At 46.4% G+C, this 20,405-nt stretch overlaps 1 protein-coding gene and 1 non-coding gene across 12 annotated transcripts in view; one reads left to right on the forward strand and one right to left on the reverse strand.

The window, feature by feature from the left end:
- INPP4A (inositol polyphosphate-4-phosphatase type I A) overlaps positions 1 to 20,405 on the reverse strand; it is a 155,970-nt gene that overhangs the window by 89,707 nt on the left and 45,858 nt on the right. The window lies entirely within an intron of this gene.
- LOC128773615 (U6 spliceosomal RNA) lies at positions 12,028 to 12,131 on the forward strand. The gene has a single exon (XR_008417967.1). It is a non-coding gene; the product is annotated as a U6 spliceosomal RNA (small nuclear RNA).

A 20,405-nucleotide genomic window follows, 5' to 3' on the forward strand; every position in this document is an offset into this window, starting at 1 on the left:
GACTGTGTTTTCTAAACCCAACATTTAGGCCCAAAGGTTGCTATTGGGGAGGGACAGGTGAATGGAGTACCATTCTGTAGGCAGTCAGCCACTGGGAGCAAGGTCACCTGCACAAGGCATCTTCTATGGGCCTCAGTTTTTTCATTTGTAAAATGAGACTGCCAGGTGTAAGGAATCCATGGTCCGAGCCCACCCCAAACCCCCAGGGAAGAGAAGTGGCTGCTCTGTGCCCCCGAGGCTGGACATCCATTAGGATCCTGTTCTGAGAGGCAGCAACCACAGCCTTCCTACTATGGAGCCCTGCTTCCTCCTTCCTCTTCTGGGCCAAGGACCCAGCTCTCTCCTACTTCTCACTCCCCACGCTACACAGGGCCTTGGACCCAGGAGAGGGGTTCACTGTGAGTACACCTCCTACATGAAGAAGACCGCCAAACCAGCGAGTATGCTGCAAGAGCTGTCCAGGGCAGCCAGCGATGAAATGCAGGCAACAAACGCCTCGGAAAGTGAGGCACAGAGAAGAAGGTTTGCGCTGCAGCTGGTGTATCTTCTCACCTGCAGACACAAACAACCCCACTCAGGGCCCCACTGGGCCTGCGCTCCGCAATCTTTTATCTGCAGCTTCCCACTTCCCCAATCCCTGTTCTCTGCTGGTGACACTGAACAGGCAGCAGTGGCCATGGGTTCACCCCAGCTAATTAACTAGCCTGCCTCATCCACTTAATGAGTATGGTAGCTGATATAACACAATGCCTTAACCCAGATTCAAAAGCACATCTCCAACTCCAACAGGAAGAGTCAGTCACCGTGCATATTCCCCTAAACAACAGCAGGGGCTAGAGCCCAGGAGCAGGACAAGCCCAGACTGTTCCAGCTCCCCTCCAGCCCTCCAGTTTTCCCACCTCAGTCAATGGCAGCTCCATCTCTCCACTTGCTCCAGCCAAGAAACAAAGTCAGTGCAGACTCCTGAACAACGCTCTCACAGCCCACACCCAATGCATGGGTGATCCTCCCGCTCTATCCAGACTTCTGCCTGCCTCAGAACCCCTGCCCCACTGCCCTGGCTTCTCTGACAGTTACTCTGAAGCCCCCAGTCTGTCTTTAGACAGCACTGGCGAGGCTGTGAACCCCTCCACCAGCATCTTCATCTGGCTCCCACCTGGCTTCCTTGCTGTTGAGACCTCCCTGGCTGCCCACCCTCCTTGAGGCTGCGCTTCCATGGAAGACATTGGAAGGCAGTTCCCTCACCCCTGGTATGTCCTTCCTAAAAACGAGCCTCTCCAGGAGGTCTTTGGGACAGCCTGGTTTAAAGCTGACTTGTGGCTCATCTATAAGCCATGACCTTTGGGGGATTTTCCGTAAGAACTAGCCTGAAAATAAATCACCCTGCAAAAGTGTTTAGAAGTGCGTGTGCTGAGCAACACAGGTGCAAACCCTGGGTCTGGGGGCTCACATCAGGGAGATGAGAGAGACATGTTAACAATAACCAAGTGCTGGGTGGGGGCAGCAGCAGCAGCAGCGGTGGGATGGGGGGGGGGGGGTGCCGCTGGCTATCTCTGCTGTACCGAACCCTCCATACCCCACACTTCTTAAGCCCCTCTTCTTAAGCATCTACTTTCTTTGCTTCTACATCTCATGCTGTTTCTTCTCTATAAACTGACAATCTCTTCAACAACAGTGAGGGTCTCTCACGGACTAGGCCTTAGGGATACAAACATGAACACGTGGACTTGGTCAGCAAATGCACGACAGGAATTGCAACAAAAACATGAATGGGGGACAATCTGAGGGCCACAATGGTGCCGGTGAAACCTCTTCCCAGACCTTCCTTTGTGTGAAGGGCTGGCCTGCTGCTCCCCACCCCTCCCTTTCCTGGCAGGGGTGCCTCATGTGCTAGAAGCACGGAGCCTCTTTCTCAGTGAGAATCAACCCAGTGTTGATTGAATCCTCTCACTCCCAAGCACCAGCCTTCACGTGTCACTTGACTGCCACGGAGGCTTACCAGAGTAGCACAAGCAAAGATAGTGGGCGCACTGCACTAAGCAAAGCATTGTAGTCCATTGTTAAGAGCTGCCTCTTTATTACCAGAGACAATGCACGCCAGTGTCAGTGCCTTCTTCTCTCTCCTAGAAATGTCCATGGTGTTGACAAGTCTCATGTCTTGCTCCATTGTCAACTCGGCCACTCGAAGCCCTCACATAATTAACTGAAAGTTCGCCTATATGTTGGCCAGGAAGGCCTCTCAGGAGTGCCAGAGAAATTTCCAAATAGGTGCGTAAAAGGACTGGATCCAGTATCTATCAACAATCACTGTCAGTGTAGACATGCAGTTCCCGGAGGACCAACAGCCAAAGAGATGAGGGCAACAGCTTCCCTGTGACCTGTGGGTCAGCTTATCTCCACGTGAGGCTCCATAAAAGACCTATCAGCCAATGAAGGCAGGTATCACCTCAGACCCAGATGCCCCTGCCCCCAAGGCGCTTACTCAGAGCCTGGTTCCAGAAGATGCAGCTAAAAGAGAACTCTCTGGCTCCTCGAGGGCTGGGTGTGCCCTATTCACTGCCTGAGACTGTTCTTTCTCTTCCCTTTTCTTTCTCTACCCAAACCCAAGGCTGTAAGGTCTGGCCTGGTGCCTACTTCCACCCCTCCCCCAACCAGAGCTGGCCACCTGGAAGCTGGGCCCTGACTTCTTTCAGCCAACAGGGCAGATGCCACCCCCAGACTCTGCTTCTCTCCCCTCTCTCCTTTGGGAGGGGGTCGGTCCTTTCAGACAAGGGGATGTGGGAGTGAGTGTGATCACGCTGCTCAAGGCTCCTCAGTATCACAGAGCAAAGAGGGTGTGCCTTCCCAGGGGCCGTGGCTTACACCCCAGCTACAGCAACTCCCTTTCCCTTGCCCTGACCGTGTTTCCATTCCATCCCCCCAGTCCTTGGGGTTCAGTGAAGAGGCTATCATGGGGAAGGAAGGTTCTGGGTACTCCTGCTATCATGGCCAAAACACCACACTTACCAGCCGGGACGCTTGTACTGCAGCCTGGAAAACCCAATTCAGATGAGTTCAAGCAGAGAGGCATTTGTCATAAAGGTTCAGGGTTGACTTATAAAACTTGAACGGAAATATGGCTGAGCTGGCCCAAAGACCCCAATGTCAGCAGCACAGACAACTCTTCTCGGCTCTCCTCTGCTAACCCATGCCATTCTCCTCCTCCCTGCAAATGAACCTATGCTCATGGTGGTGTCAAGGCAGCTGACAGCCCCCCAACTCTACTCCCCAGGTCTAGCCACTGAAGGGGTCAAATGCATGCACTCTCTCCCAGTCTCCACTCCGGCTCACTCTGGGGAAGGCAATCCAAGGATCTAGCTTGTCCAGGTATCCCTGGGCTGGAGGCTGGGGTCACAATGTAGCATGAGTGCTCCTATGAGACCCAGTAAGTTTGGCGGGAGAGAACCCCACAAAGGGGCTTGGGGGAGGATGGAGAGAACCCTTACAACTCATCACAACTTTTAGGAACCAAATGGAGAGGCCCTATAGCAAGTGTTCCTCAACCTTTAAAAAGTCAAAGGGGCACGTGGGTGGCTCAGTTGGTTGAGCGTCTGACTTCAGCTCAGGTCATGATCTCACGGTTCGTGAGTCTGAGCCCCATGTCAGGCTCTGTGCTGACAGCTCAGAGCCTGGAGGCTGCTTCGAATTCTGTGACTCCCTCTCTCTCTGTTCCTCCCCTGCTCACACACTCCCTCTCTGTCTCTCAAAAATAAACATTAAAAAAAAAAAGTCAAAGAACTCCCACTGGTTTTTTTTTTTGTTGCTGTTTTTTTTTTTTAACATTTTTATTTTTGAAAGACAGAAAGAGACAGAGCCTGAGCAGGAGGAGGCGAAGAGAGAGAGGAAGACACAGAATCCGAAGCAGGCTCCAGGCTCTGAGCTGTCAGCATACAGCCCGACATGGGGCTGGAACTCATGAACAGTGAGATCATGACCTGAGCCAAAGTAGGACGCTTAACCTACTGAGCCACCTAGGCGCCCCCAAAGAACTCCCACTGTTAAGTAAATATTTTTTTATATTGTTTAAAATAGAGAACATAAACATAAAATTGGGTATAAACTCTTTCTTCTTAGAGCTCTTCAACTACTATAAAACCAAAAGAGATCTATAAATTATCTACAGCAAGACCTCCACAAAAATGAACTCACATTTATATTAATGTAACGTGGCAGATGGGGACAACGCACAGAAACCATTACACAAACATAACCCTGACTGACTCCAGAAGGCCTCTCTTGCCACACTCTCCACTCCACCCTTGCCTGGACTGAGTCAGAAATGCCCGCAAAGGCCACTCAGTCCACCCAGCAGCCATGTGGTAATAATAACAGACACTGCTCTCCAGAAACATGAGTTGCAGAGCAGGGCAGAGGAGCATAGATGTGGTGACACTTCCCTGGACTGTGAGCAAGGACTCTCTGGGTCCTGGACAGCAGGACATGTTGTTTTGCTCTTGTGCATGACATCAAGAGAGTTATGGGGAAAAACAAGTACAAAACACAGCTTGATGGCTCGCTGTGTAAAAATGCAAGACTGAAGAAGCTGGTCACCTTCTTTGAGTCTCCACAGTGGAGAGCTCCCGCTATGGGCCACGGAAGGTGGCCAACAAGATGGTGGCTGCAACACTTCCCTGTGTGAAGAGAGAGCACCGTCTGTCTTCCCTCCCTTCAGTCGGTTCACAGCGTTATGCTCCTCCAGGACTTAGTCAGTATCTGCTGCCTACTGGAGTTTCTCACCATGTGGGAGAAGGTCACGAGAGGAGACCAAGAACTGCTCAGTCCAAGATGCCTTCTGGCTGCTCACCTGCCTCATCTGGCATCCAAGGAAAGAAACACCTTGTCCAGAGATTCAGGTAGAAAAGCTCACAGGCAGAGGTGTGAGCAAGAGCAACAATTCCACTACCAAGTTCCTCCCATGCCCCCTGGTTCCCGCAGTCCTCACACCTCACTGCCAAGGGGGCTGTCTGAAAGATGGGAGCCGGCAGATGACTGACTGAGCGGGGCTTCTTCAAGGTCATGAGCCCCAGAGCAAAGTCAGGACTAAAGTCAGCCCTTGCTCCTCCTGCATTCTTTCCAACACTTGAAACAGCACGCAGGGCACACTAATTCAAACTCCAACCAGATGCAGGTAAAAGGCACAGTCTTTTCCCTTGGCAAGTTCCTCATTTTTAAGCACTTTCACACATATATTATTTTATAATGTTTCCTAGAACATTACTTTCTTCCCTCCATCCCTTTTCAGGACCCAGGACCCTGGAAGAAAACACTTCAGATCCAAGACATGCTAACCAATCTTTCCCTGTCCGTCCCCACCCACAGTCTTTACAAGGCCCTCTGGTCACAGTCTCTCCTCCAGCCTTCATGTTAAGCAACACAACAGACCAGAGAGGAAATGGACCTTCCTAGAGAAGGCAAAAGAGAGAACTTCAGGATGTGGGTGACTTCTTTTTTTGCATCATTCATGTTTGATTTCCTTTTCAAAGCTGAAATTAAGCTCCTTGGGAGAAAAATAGTGTCAATATTTTGTCAAAATATTTCAATATAAATTTTTAAAAATATAAATCTCGGGGGGAGGGATTAAAATTAAAAAACACAAAGCTTTGTGAACAGGGTAAAAAGACAAAACCTAGCCAACAATACCAACAAATACTAAAGTAAAAAAAATATACATATGTAATGCTCTGTATCTTGATGGTGGAGAAAGGACTTATATAAATATTGCACAGAAGTATGTTTCAGAAGAAAAGTAGAATGGGAACCCCTGAACCAGCAAGTCACGACTCAAGACCTAGTTTCTGTAGTGACACGTTAACCTGATTAGCAGGGGTTCCTCTGCTCTTTTTGTAGGACTACTGTGGCTTTATTGCCATTTCCTCCTCTTTACCATTCCCAACAGGTTTTATTTATTCACTGTAGAATATCCTGGTTGAGCAAGTGTAGAATATCCTGGTTGAGCAAGCACCTGGTACGTCAAGGTGCTTTGGCAAATAGTTGCTGTGCTGTCCCCAGCTCACACTGGTGACACACACTCCACGATTCAAGAATAAAACACGCATCCTTCCTCTCCTTACAAAAACTCCCACACCCTCTGTGAGGCTTGTCAGCGGAAGCAGTGCAGGGAAAGTGAATCAGCTCACCACCCAGACAGTGGCTGGAGACATACAAATGGCAGGCTGAACGTGGGGAAATGCAGGCCTTGAACAAGGTTAGCCTCCTTGGAAGATACTACAGTCCCAAAGAGTTGCCGGTAATTTTGGCAAACCTAACAAGCAAAGTGTACTTTTGGAAGGGAAGCTGGGCACACATACCAGCTCCCAGAGGGGTTAGTGAGATCCAGGCCTGATGTTGCCTGGGCCTTTTCAGAACAAGAAGCTCTATGATCTGATTTATGCCAGGTCAGGGAGCAACCATGAAGCCAGGCTTTGGTTTTGTTTAACGAGAACCAAATATCCAGGCAACTTTCAAAACTCCTTGCTAACGCTAATGGAGTTTTGGGAAAACAGAGGAAGATCCAACCTATGGGGTTAATCCAAATAAGATGGCCTCAGGTTTACTTCAAATTCTGGTATCTGTGCACCTGCACCACAACATGCAGTTTCCAATCCAGCCCCACCTGCAGCACCCCAGTGCCCCTGTCTTGCTCCTGCTGAACCCCTCACCAGCCTCATTCCAGCACCTCCAGCAGCATGGTACATGGGGCCTAATGAGGCGCTTACTTACAGGCTCACTCCAAATACACTATTTCCTTCTCGACCACTGACAGAGCAGGATTGACAATAATTTGAAAGTTCCAATGTGTCTCAGATGACTGGAGTTGGGTAGATTCAGTTTATTTTCATAATCACTAAAAAAGCATGTTTTCTAATTGAGAAGTGTAAGGTTGGGCTTCACAAGAGAATGTAAAGTTTTCAGAGCAGCCATAAAATTCCATAAAGGGCTACAAATATGAAGCAACGACCACAGATCAATGAAATTCTGGGAAGACAAAGTTATTTCTGGAACATGGCAATAAGCCAGGAGACTGAGGATGCCCAAGGCCTCCAAGTGGGCAGCACCGATGAAGCTGGTTTTAGCTTCTGCACCAACAAACCAAAATTATTGAGAGAGGTCTCAGTCTTGGAAATAAAGTGGGTCACACATTCTGTAAGCCTTACCATATATAAATCTCTGGCAAAGTGGTATATTATCAGCTTACTTTAGCTACAAAAGAGGAATATTGTTTTAACCAATCATGTTGGGTGGAACACATAGAAAAGACTCTGAAAAGACTTCCGTGCTCCATATTTTTACATAAAAATAAAAAGCAAGCAGTCCTGATTTTTATATGAGACTTCTCTGGAGAGAAGATTTTATAGCTTTAGCTACCCACTTGAGTTATTTGGTTGTTTTGGGTTTTCTTGGTTGTTGTGGGGATTTTTTTTTTTTGTTTTTTGAGAGAACGTGTGTGTGTGTTTCTCTGAGGATGTGATATGATAGGATTGAGACAGGGAAACGAGCTCTCTAACCAACCAGTTGGAAGTCAGTCTGTCACGAAAGAGAGACTTTTCAAGGCACCTGGGCAGCTCAGTTAAGCATCCAACTCTTGATTTCAGCTCAGGTCATGATCTCATGGTTCATGGGTTCAAGCCCTGTGTTAAGCTCTGCGATCGCAGTGTGGAGCCTGCTTGGGATTAATTCTCTCTCTCTCTCTCTCTCTCTCAAAATACACAAAACTTAAAAAAAAAAAAAAAGAAAAAGAAAGAGAGAGACAGACCTTTCTTTCACATATTTCTCCCACGTGTCTGTACAAGGAGGAGAGGGCATCACCAAAGCTGGAGAAGTCGGGATCTCTCCCCAGTATTGCCTACCAGTCAGCAGAGGTGGAGCAGGGTTCCAGGGTTCCTCCACTAATCAGTTTCCTCTTCACAGGTAGCCCCTAAAAGTGTGGTCTGGAGTGTCTGGCTGAACAGGCCAAAGAGAACCCTCCCATGGCAGCTGGGTCACAGCTCTTACTGCAAAGCTGAGAGTGGCAGGAATGATGAAAACCCAAGAAAAGTAATTTTAAAAACAGAACCACAAACGGTGACTCTAGGACCCAGGCATTTCTTCAGGCAGTGTTCAAAGCAGGTTGAGTGAGCTCTGCTGGGCAGGGAAAGGAGCCTATGGACACTCAGGGTCCTCATGCTAAACAGCAACACCTGCCATGGCACGTCTTCCCAACCACCAGCGAAGAAAACAGCGGGGGAGAGGACAGAGGTGTTTCTGTGCTCAGCTGGCAAGCCTGGCCCTCCAATGGCCTGCAACACCCTCTGACAGGAGATTGTGGGAGCCTGCAATCTGGAACTGCAGTTGTTCGTTCATTCATTCATTCAACAGGTGCAAAGCCACGCACTTAGAGGGGACACACAGGTGAGTCCGAAGTGACCCCTACTGCAAAGAGCCAACAGTGTAACAAAGGAGTAAGACATTCAGGTAAGACAAAATGAAACGCATGCCCTAGGCTGTGAGAGAGGTAAGTCAGATACAGAGAGGTGATCCAGACACAGTGTGGACAGATCTGACTTTAAAAGGCACAAGCACACTCAAGGACAAATTAATTCAGGGATCAGGGAGGCCCAGCATGCTAAGGGACAGAGAGAACAGACTGGAGAGCCAGGACTGGGTCAATTCCAGGGAGCCACTGATACTAGACCACAGCACTGGGCTTCAGCTACTAGGCTGAAGAACTCACTAGAATTCTAATTGTTCAAATAAATTGGAAGAGTCTCAGTACTTTCTTGAACTCTCCTGGGCTTCTGAAAACAAACCTCTTGCTTACTTTGTACAAACCAGGGCAGGCCTGGTAAGGCTGGGCCAAGATGGCACCTGCACAGAACAGATGGACAACATCTACAACCAACACTTGAAAAACAACTCTCCTGTCCTGGCAGGTCTCCAAGGGGTTCCAAAGGTCACTCTGTCATCACAACAATTAAACCTAAAGCCAGGACACACTCACTAGCTCGAAGGAAGCACTATTCAGTTCTGAAAATAAAATAAAACCCAACAACATCAACAACCACAAAAGGAGCTAACACCACTTGATAACTGAAGAGGCCAAGCAATTCAGGTCTGTAAGCAAACACCTGACACCAGGGCCATGTTTCTCGCCTTTCAGCAGGCTGCCCCAGATGACCTCACTCTAAGCTCTGTAGTCGAGAGACTGCTCAACAACGTTGCCAGCAACATCTTCCCTTCTTCTGTGGCCTTTTTCCAGAAAGATTTCTAAGTTGGTTGCGCTTCTGTTTAGAAGGAGAATGCTAACCAGTTGGGCACCTATGTAATAATAAGGAAAACGTCATATGGTACTTTTGCCATTATTTTTCTCCAAAATTTGCAGCTAAGTTCTGAAATGTAGAGAACACACTGAGAACAAAGGCCCCCATAAGATATCTCCCTGTCATATATCATATGTAAAATTACCATCACCAAGAGCAGTGACAATGAAAACTAATTAAAATCTCTACTTGTGCTTTCACATTTTTTTTTAAACATTCTTGGCAGTTAAGTAATAGATCAGGAAAAATTTGCCTTCAAACTTTACTTCTAGAACTGCTCCTATCTCCCACTAGAAGAAATTTGTAGAAAAACTATAAACTGGAAGCTAGCATGTAGCAGATACATCTTCCAAGCCACTTCAAACCCCCTTGCCAGGCGGCTTCAGGCCCTGTCTCCTTCACTGGAGGCCAGAGTGCTGACAAGAGAGCCAGGGTGGGAGGCCTCCACCAGATGGAATCTTCTCATCTGGAGAATTAAGCCAGCCCCAGAGAGGTACCACCTAACACTTCCAGGACTATTATCCAGGCCCATCACTAGGGTTCAGTGAGGACTAGGCTCTTAAAGGGGCCAGATGCAGGTGTGAACATATCTCTTTTTTTTTTTTTTTTTTTTTTTTTTTTTTTTCAGAATACTGTGCAGGAAGGAAGCAGGCACTGATACATGAAGACAACTAACGTCTTGGGTCAGTTCAGAGACACCCTGCACTGGGCCAGAGCTCTCCCAGCACTGCTCAGCTAACAGTGTCAGATGCATCAGTATACTTATTGGCTACAAATAAGGGGCAGAGAAATGTCACTGAAACACAACTGATGAAGACTCAGATCCCTTGGGCACCTGGGTGGCCCATGACTTCGGCTCAGGTCATGATCTTATGGTTCGTGGGTTCAAGCCCCACGTCGGGCTCTGTGCTGACAGCTCAGAACCTGGAGCCTGTTTCAGATTCTGTGTCTCCCTCTCTCTCTGCTCCTCCTCCATTCACAATCTGTCTCTCTCTCTCAAAAATAAATAAACATTAAAAAATTAAAAAAAAAAAAAAGAATCAGAGCCTTTGGGCTCTTGGTCTGTTTTGGGTTTTAATTCAGCTATTAGGTCTTAGGATCACAGACTCTGGCACCCCACAGCTGGATGTGGCCTTTCCTCCCCATCCCTTACCCCCAGTCTACTATCCTACAGTGATAGAGTGTTCAAAATGGTCTGAATTGTGTTTATTCTGCTCTGTCATTTGCTCCTCCCAACAAAGCCTGCCTCAGCCACAGGGAGTCATTATTCCCCATCTCTGTGGACAAACAGCAAGGCTGGGGCAGACAACAGGACTCTGCTTTCCACTCTGGTCATCTCGCAAAGTTAGCACAGATACTGCAGTGCTTCCCAAATGGCAGGCACACTGAGGTCATGACTTCTGTTGTGACCTTGTACTGGTGTCCAAAGATTTTTCCTTAAGTAAATTGTTTAACTTAATTTCCTGCATGTAATATTTGAACTAAATATTTAAGTGTGTGTGTGTATGTATATATGTACACACACACACACACACACACACACACCCCAAATTTATTCAGATATAAAGCTTGCATCCATCCCTCCAGGGGCAGACATGGCCCCTTCAGGCCACGGGGCCTCAAGCAGAGTGAATGGAACACAGCATCCCATCTCCAACACTACCACCAACCAGCTTTTTCACTGTGGGAAGGCTGGACTCTAAACCCATGTCCTCTGTCATTAAGCTGGGGAGACAGCCCCACCTTAGAGGTTTGTTGCAAATCTTGATTAAGAAAGTGTGTGTGTGAAGGCTTTGTAGACCACAAGGTACTAAGTAAAATTTAAGTGACACAAAGACTGGCTAAGGGTCAAATGAGACACAAAGGCAAAAATGCTTTGAAGAGGCAGCAGTCAGGGGGCACCTGGGTGGCTCAGTTGGTTAAGTGTCTGACTTCTGCTCAGGTCATGATTTCATGGTTCATAAGTTCAAGCCCCACGTTGGGCTCTGTGCTGACAGCTCAGAGCCTGGATCCCGCTTCGGATTCTGTATCTTCCTCTCTCTCTGTTCCTCCCCTACTCTCACTCTGTCTCGCTCTTTCAAAAATAACTCAAGAATTAAAAAAAAAATTAAAAAAATTTAAAAAGAAAGAAAAAAAAGGCAGCAGTCAGGATTTTAATCTTTAAATGACACATTCCATCTGGAGAATGATACAGCCTGAGGTGGTGAGCAGTAGTGAGGCATCCCCTAAGGAACTAGATCTGGGCCTGCCAAGGGCATCTCTTGTGACACACCACTGGGCCCACTGTAGACACAGTGATGTTCTGCTAGGTGCCAGACCCAAGCTACATTCAAGCCAAAGACTGAGGTGGGCAGGCTGTCACCCTCACCCTCCACCTGATCCCTGAAACTCATCAACCTGGCTGAGAAACTTCCTGCTTCTCTAGGATGGAGAATCTTCCCCTACTGTCCTTGGAAGATCACAAGGGCACAATTAAAAGGCTGTGTGGAGACAGGGGTATATGAGAATTGTCTCTACTTTCTGTTCTACTTTGCTATGAATCTAAAACTGCTCTAAAAAACAAAGCCTATTAAAAAAAAAAAAAAAAAAAAAAAAGACTTCCTGACACTAATTTGGACAGGGTTAGCTGCCCTGTCCTAGATGGTCTAGGAAAAACAGGGAAAAATAAGTCATAAGAATGCCTACCAACAGTGCTCTCTTTGGCACTGCATGTACTAAAATTGGAACAACACAAGAAGATTAGCATGGCCCCTGTACAAGGATGCCACGCAATGTCATGCAGCGTTTGATACTTTTTAAAAAAGAATGCCTACAAACATACCAGTAGTTAAGCCTTTTAAGGCATAAGTTCTAGAGTTCTGTAGGCATCAGACTTCTTGGAGCAACATTCTGAAAAGCCTGGAAATTTCAAGTAAAGTCAAATAAATATAGCACTCTGTAGATCTTAAACAAGGCTGGATGAGAGGATTAAACCATGTACCCGGGAAAGGTTTGCACAGAGAAACTGCAAAGCAGTTCTAAAAATACCAACATGATTATCCACCATCACTGTTTTAGGGGGAAAAACAGGGAAGGGATCACAATCCAATCTAAGCCTGGCATTTCTGGGAGAACAGCCGTATCACTGCGCATACAACCAGACCCTCAGTCCCCTTCTGGCAGGGTGATAACCACCACTCAAATGGCTTTTGTCACCCAGCTGTCATTAAATAGATCCGAAAGAAGACAAAGAGAAAACAATCTCCAAAACTGCCTTCTTGTTTGTAGTGATCTTGCATGCCTACACGTTTGTAATTTTGAGTGGGACTGCTTTCCCGGCTCCTCAGTGGGGCAGAACGCGGCAGTCATGCTGGTGGGTATCAAGAAAGAACAATTAAATAGGTTTATTAGTCTGATCCAGCTGCCGTAACAAAACACCACAGCCTGGGTGACTTAAACAACAGATATCGGTCTTCTCACAGTTCTGGAGACCAGAAGTCCAAAATTACGGGGCTAGCAGGTAGGTTCCTCCTGAGGCCTCTCTCCACGGTATGCAGATGGCCATCCTCTTGCCGTGTCCCCACATGGCCTTTAATCTGTATGCCCCTCCCTGGTGTCTCTTCCTCGTCTAAGGACACCAGGTGCATTGGATTAGGGCCCTGCCCTTATGACCTCATTTAACCTTAATTGCCCCTTTAGAGAGACTCTGTCCAAATACAGTCACATTGGGGGGTCAGGACTTCAACATGAATGCAGGGAGGAACAGTTTAGTCCATAACAACACGCCTTACAGATTGTACCTGTCATCCTCTAATCTACTGCAACCAGCATGTGGGGTGGTGGATGCCGCCAGTAAGAGGTCAAGGATGAGAGGTGGCAAAGCAACTTTCTGCTTGCACAGGTGCACTGCTCTCACAATGAGGCAGAGAACCCAAATCCCCTCTCTCCCCTCCCCACATCTGACCTGCTGCGATGGGCCTGGGGGTGCCTGTGGCCAAGCACACACCAGTCACTACCTCACCGAGTGCTCAGGGTGACCTTTTAACATTTGAGATCCAGTGTCAGAGACAGAAAAGTGACCAGTTCAAGGCTACAACTCAGACAGTACCAGAGCCAGGACATACCAATCCTGCCTAAACTCTAGGCCCCAAGCTTCTCCCTCACTCCATCTTTACAACCTCCAGGTCAGGACTGGACATGTTCTGAATGCAACATTTAAAATCCACCTTTGACAAAAAGACCCTGAATGAACCAGAGCCAGATGAGGGCTCTATCCAGAGAAGGCCGACAATGTTTCTCTTCACGCAGAATTAAAGCAAGCCAAACTCGAATGTTTAGTTTATGCCTGGATAACAAAAACCATCTGAAGGTGGTAAGAACATAGATGTCTGTCTTTTTTGTTGTTTCCTCATTTACTTCTCTCCTTTGCATTAAGCGATAATATTTTCTAGTGTAACCTTTAATTACCTTATCCACACTATTCCAGTGAGACACAGAAACATTCCTCCTATATAGCTCTATTCTCTTTGTTCAATTATTTCTACACATATCTATACATGCTAGAAATCCAAAAATATAGTGTTACTATTTCTTTACATAGCTTCGTGTTTTTAAAGAAGCTTAGAGAAGGAAAGCAAGTATACATTTACAGAGTCTGTTCTATTAACCTTATTATTTCTGGTTCTCTTCATTCTGTCCTATGGATTCAAGTTACCTAATGCAGTATAATTTCCCTCCTCCAATAAGGCTTTGCTTCCATTACCTCCTTTATGCTGTTACTGCCAAATACATTACTTTTCTAAATGTTACAGGCCCAAGAACATAAATGTATGCATATCATTTAATAAAATTGCTTTTTAAATCAGTTCAAAGAAGAAAGGGGGAGAAATACACATTCACCCTGCCTTTTAAATTTTTTTTAATGTTTATTTTTATTTTTTGAGAGAGAGAGAGAGTCAGAGAAAGAGGGGGACACAGAACCCAAAGCAGGCTCCAGGCTCTGAGCTGTCAGCACAGAGCCCGACATGGGGCTCGAACCCACGAACCATGAGATCATGACCCAAGCTGAAGTTGGACACTTAACCGACTGAGCCACCCAGGTGCCCCTACACTGCCTTTTATAATCGTATGATAACCTATGCTGTTGGCGCTCTTGGTTTCCTCATATGGATTTGAATAATCGTCTGTGGTCATTTGCTTTCAGCAACAACTTTCTTTAAACATCCTATAAGGCAGGTCTGCTGACGATAAATTGTTCTTAATTTTAGAATCTCTTTCTTTCACTTTTATTACTGAGAGAGAGTTTTGCTGGACATAAGATCCTTGGTTAGTGGATTTTTTTCTTTTCAGGACTTTGACTAAGCCATCCCACTGCCTTCTCCATCCCACATCCACTGTTTCTATGAGAGGTCAGCAGCTAATATTACTGGGATTCGTTGGTACAATTTGAGTCATTTTTCTCTTGCTGCTTTCAAGACTTTCTCTTTCAACGTTCTTTACTATGATGTGCGTAGATGTGGACTTCTTTGTATTTATACTATTGGAGTTTATTGTGTTTCTTAAATGTGTAGATTGTCTTTCAACAAATTTGGGAAGTTTTCAGCCATTCTTTCTTTTCTTTTCTTTTTTTCTTTTTTCTTTTTTTTGTCCCTTTCTCCTCACCTTCTGGTACTTGTATTAGATGGATGTTGGTGTGTTTAATGACATCCTAAATTTCTCTGAGGCTCTGTTTTCTTCATTTTTTCTCTCTGTCATTTGAAATGCATAACCTCTATCACTCTATCTTTAAGCTTATTAATTCTATCTTCTGCTAGTTAACATCCAGTGCTGTGGCCTTCTAGTGAATTCTTCACACCAGCTATTACTGTTCAACTCCAGAATTTCCATTTAGTTTGGGTTTTTTTGGTGGTGGTGGTGGTGCTGTTTTAGGTAGGCTCCACGCCCAACATGGGGCTTGAATTCATGACCCTGAGATCAAGAGTAGGATGTTCTACTGATTGAGCCAGCCAGGCACCCTAACCATTTGGTTCACTTTTATACTTTCTATCTCTTTATTGATTTATTCCCTAATTGGTCAGACGTTGTCATCATATCAGGTCTTTACCCGTTAAGCATGTTCCTCTAGTTCTCTGAATACATTTATCATGGCTGCTTTGAAGTCTTGGTCTGTTAAACCCAGTATCTCAGCCCTCTCCCACACAGTTTCGGTCACTTTTTAAAAATCCCATCTCAAATTTCTGTTTCTCTGCATATCTTACCTTTTTTTTTTTTGAAAGCTGGACCTTTTAAATATATTGTAGCAGTTCTGAATGGTGATCCTCTCCTCCCTGAGGGCTTGTTTTTGTTTATTCTTTCAGTGAGTTGGCTGGACTAATTTAGTGAAGTCCATCCCTGTCCCCCCTCCCCCAGAGGGCTCAGCTTCCAATGGTATTCCCCAGGGGGCCCAGTCTCCCTGGGATGACATGGTTTTTTCAGGACTCTCCTCTTCCCTGGCCTCTTTTAGGCTGCCTGCCTGCCTCTGATGTTATCATACCCAGCTGTTTTTGACAACGATCTGGGGCATCAATTGTTACACAGCCTGATCCAATTAAATGAAGCCTTTGTGAAGGGGTAATTTTTTATGTCCGGGTATGAGGTCTGTTCTGACCCCAAGAGGGTTCTTCCTTGTTGTCTCTTTCCCTGGTTGTCTCTAGCCTAAAGTTTCAACTCTTGCTCTCAGGGAGCTACCAGCCTCCTTAGTTACTTACCACCAAAATCTCTTTGTTTTTTAGAGTATCATTAGGTCTGAACTTCCCCCATGCTCTGGCGTAAATAAATTCAGCACCTTTGGGGAGAGCCCCAGAGCTTTCTCTTCTTATGGACTACCTCGTCCCCTCCTTGGCAAAATTTCTGAGCCACTGCCCTAGAGCTGGGGTAAAGGATAGTGGCCCACTTCTTTCAGAGTGGCACCCTCATTTTATGAACAGAGTGCTGGGTGAGGGCAGTAGCTCTTGATCTTCTAGGCTTGACTCTTCTGGAATTGAGCCTCTGCCCTACAAGTAAACTGGGGTGACAGAGGGCAATTAGGGCCTCAGGATTCTCAGTTTGGTGAAGAGCCTCCACCCTACAAGCAGAGGCTGGCTATATTTGCCTGGAATTTAGCCTGTGCAACATGTAGCTAGAGGGGAATGAGAAATGCTGGCAGCTGCCCCTCTCAGGGAGATGCTGAAGCCCTTGATGGAAACCCAAAGGAGAGGGAGCCACACCTTCTTGGCCACATCCAGCCAAAGGTATGGCTTCTGTCATGCTGACCTGGGCAGGAAAAAGTAGGCCACAGCTCAAGTGCCACGAACTTTTGCTGTTATTACTGTGATTTAGATTTTCCTGAATAAATGTTTCTTCATTTGTTGTATGCCTTTACGGCAACTTCCAGATACTTTAATTGATTTCCTAAAAACAATTTTCATCAATGATTGTTGTTTTGCTGAGGAGCAGGTCTGCAGAACCCCTAATACTATATCATTCTAGAAGTGAATCCTGATAGAATGTGTACTTAATTTCTAACAAAGAACAAAACACTACGTGCAAGCTCCTTTTAGTCTAATATTCCATGTCAGGGAAGCTGACATCAACCAGCAGAACAGGAATTCTACACACTAAGAGGAAACTTCCCTCAGGAGGAACTAGGCCATACCTTTAAAAATACATTATTTTTTTTTAGGGGCGCCTGGGTGGCTCAGTCGGTTAAGCATCCGACTTCGGCTCAGGTCATGATCTCGCAGTCTGTGGGTTCAAGCCCCACGTCGGGCTCTGTGCTGACAGCTCAGAGCCTGGAGCCTGTTTCAGATTTTGTGTCTCCCTCTTTCTCTGACCCTCCCCTGTTCACGCTCTCTGTCTCAAAAATAAATAAATGTTAAAAAATTTTTTAAAAAATAAAAATAAAAATACGTTATTTTTGAAGGGGCACCTGGGTAGCTCAGTCAGTTAAGCATCTGACTCTTGATTTTGGTTCAGGTCATGATCTCACAGGTGTGTGAGATCGAGCCCCACATGGGGCTCTGAGCTGACAGAGCAGAGCCTGCTTGGGATTCTCTCTCTCACTCTCTCTCTCTGCCCCTCCCCAACTTGTGCATGTGCATGCTCTCTCTCTCTCTTTCTCTCAAAATAAATAAACATTTAAAAAAATAATAACAAAATAAAAATACACTATTTTTGTTAATAACAATAGTCATTTATATGACTTGCTGAGTAGCAAGTCATTTATAAAATGTGAGGAAACACTATCATGCATGGTTGGTGTGTGATCACAAATCAGATCATCAGGAAGCAGATGAACCACGTATATCCCTCACAATAAATACCCCTCAAGTAAACCTCCTCTACACATATGAGGCTCATTTCATTCTGGGCCACTCAGCTGAGAAGGCCAAAAGGGTTCCATTCAACATCTGAAAGAAATGTGGTACTCCTCCCTCCCAAAAAACAACTGGTTTGGGATAATCACGCAGGGGAGAAAGGAAAGTTGCTAGCACATTCTTGGAAATCACCAACTGTTGTCCATTCCCCAAGAGCAGCAGATGGCATTCTGAAAATGAAATTGAGGAGAGGGCTGGGAATGTGACAACACCAGACAACCATCTCCACCTGACGGGCAGGGGGTGGGAGGCAGGATGGCTCCAGTGCTGGCTCTGCCATGCAGGAGCTGAGAACTGGACTGCACCCTGGAACCCTTCCAGCCTCAGATTCCTCATCTATAAAATGGAGCTCCTCAATCACCCACAAAGCCCAAAGTCAGTACTTAGCAAACTGCCATCACTCTGGACAGAGCTCCTCAATAGGCTCTTTTTCCCCTACAGGTCCCTCCAGACAGCAAACTGATGCCAGAAGGTTGTGCTTCCTATACAGGCCGGATGGGCACCCTTTCCAGAGTCAGCCAGTGCCTGGACCTCCCCCAGGACCTGATTGTGCTCACCTTCATGAAGGTACCAACGGAGTCATCCCTAAAGGGTCCCCTGATATCACAGGAATCCAGATACCTGCCCTCACACCCTTCTGAGATTTCCTCCCGGCCAGCTGAGGCAGGAAAGATTCTAGGTGTGAGATGGGAATCAGTGATAAAGGACATAATGTACTGGCTCCCAGAGACAGCATATCAGCAGGGTCTACCCCTTCAGACAATAAGAGAGATGTTCCAGTAGGGAAATCTCTAGCAGCTGCTTCTGGCCAGTGAGATTATCAGCTGGGTGGCAACTTCAAAAAAGCAAACCACACTAGAAAAAAATGTTGTAAAATATACTGTACTCTTCCCACAACACAGATCCAGTCCTGTCCCCTACCTGCATGCCCTGACAGTCCCCTCTGTGGGGCCTCCTTTCCCATCTGCAGTATGGGGATGAAGAGAAACACAACTCAAGTGTGTGACTGTATACAAAGGTGCAGGCTTATCTCTGTATTAAGTGCATTAGGCTTGCTGCTTTTTTTCTGTTGTTCCATCTACCCATTAGGATGGCTTCCCTCTCTTCACCCTCCCTGTCCTTTTAATGTTCTTGTCAACTGAAGTATACTGCTTTTCCCTGGTCCCCCTCCTGAGGGCTTGGAAACCAAACCATCCAGATACAGCATGTGTGAATGCTTTAAAGAGACTACCCACCACATGAGGGCCATAGGGGCTCACGGGCACTTGGTTTACCTTCTGCTCCCCAGCCCCCGCCCTGCACTGGCTCCATGGTATCTGCTCATGAAACAATCTTGCCTTACATGTTACTGGGCTACTGGGTCAGGGAGCAGCACGCTATCAGGAAGGCAGTTGCTGAAAACAAAGACTTTAACCCAAACTTAAAAAAAAAAAAAAAAATCCACCATCTGACTATGTGACTACTCATACTGTGAAAATCTTCTAGAAATGCACAAAGCTCACCTCCCACTCCTTTTTGGAAATACAATTTGTTTTTGATTAACTGGGTCTCAACTGAAATTAGATACAGATGGAACTTAGTGTTCCTACTATTGTCTGTCTGACACAGTTTGGGTTTTGATTTTTTTTCTCCACCACCATAAAGAAATGAAGCTTCATTTTATTCCCCGCCCCCACTACAATTTTCTTTCTTTATGAAGTTAGAGTTTAAATGCTTCTTTGGAAAGTGTTTTATTTTGTTCTAAGCAGAAAGAGTCCACATATTGTAAAATAATAATTTTAGAAAACAAACAAACCCTTCAAGATCTATTGTGAAACCCGAAGGAGCGAATATTTCACCTCAAAGTGTTATCTGGCCAGATTTGTGGCAGGTGTCCCCCCTTCACCTAGCTGTCACCACTGACAGGGCCTCTAGATTCCCACCTCATTGACTGGGAGGCTAGTATAGCCTGTGTGTCACAGGCTAGTATAGTCCTAGTTCCAAACAGAATGCGAGGAAGGAAAGGCTCCCCACAAGGACAATAAAGGCTCAGGACCAAACCAGACCACAAATACCTCTGGAAGTACCTCATATCTAACCAATGAGAATCAAACTCCCTTCCAGAAGCCCCAAGCTCTTCCTCCATGTTTACCATAATACCACAGGCGTGGGGACTTGGGGTACCTCTGTGAGGCCCAACTGAGAAGACCATCATAGGATGGACACAGTCCCTCCCATACAGTGTCTTCATCTTCACATGGGGATCCATACTCCAGAGCCAGGTACTGTCTCTTTTTAGAGATTCCCGTGTGACGAGCAATATGGTCAGGAAAAGGAAACCAGCAGAAAACCTCAGCCCTCAAGAGGACATTCTTGACTTTTTGGGGGTGGCAGCGCTGTTCCTTTTCCCTCCTGCTCCAGTCTAGTCTCCTCCTCCTCCAAAACATGGAGTCTTCCTTCCTTCCTCCCCAAGCCCTTCCCTCCCCCACATCCAACACACCACCAAGTCCTCGTGACACACCCAGAACCGGAGCTCTGCTCACTATCCCCATAGCTCCCACCTCACTTCCAGCCACCACACCTTAGGAGGTCACAAGGAGTTCTGGATGAACTCCATCGTCCTGGGCCTTTCTAGACTGTGCACATCACTCCACAGGCACATGGGTCCTACAAAGATGTTAATTCCAAACAGAGGGAGTGGAAAAGGCAGACGGAATTT

The sequence above is a fragment of the Panthera pardus genome, unplaced genomic scaffold (assembly GCF_024362965.1).
Source record: "Panthera pardus isolate Hobbes unplaced genomic scaffold, ASM2436296v1 HiC_scaffold_25, whole genome shotgun sequence".
In the NCBI taxonomy this organism is placed as follows: Eukaryota; Metazoa; Chordata; class Mammalia; order Carnivora; family Felidae; genus Panthera; species Panthera pardus.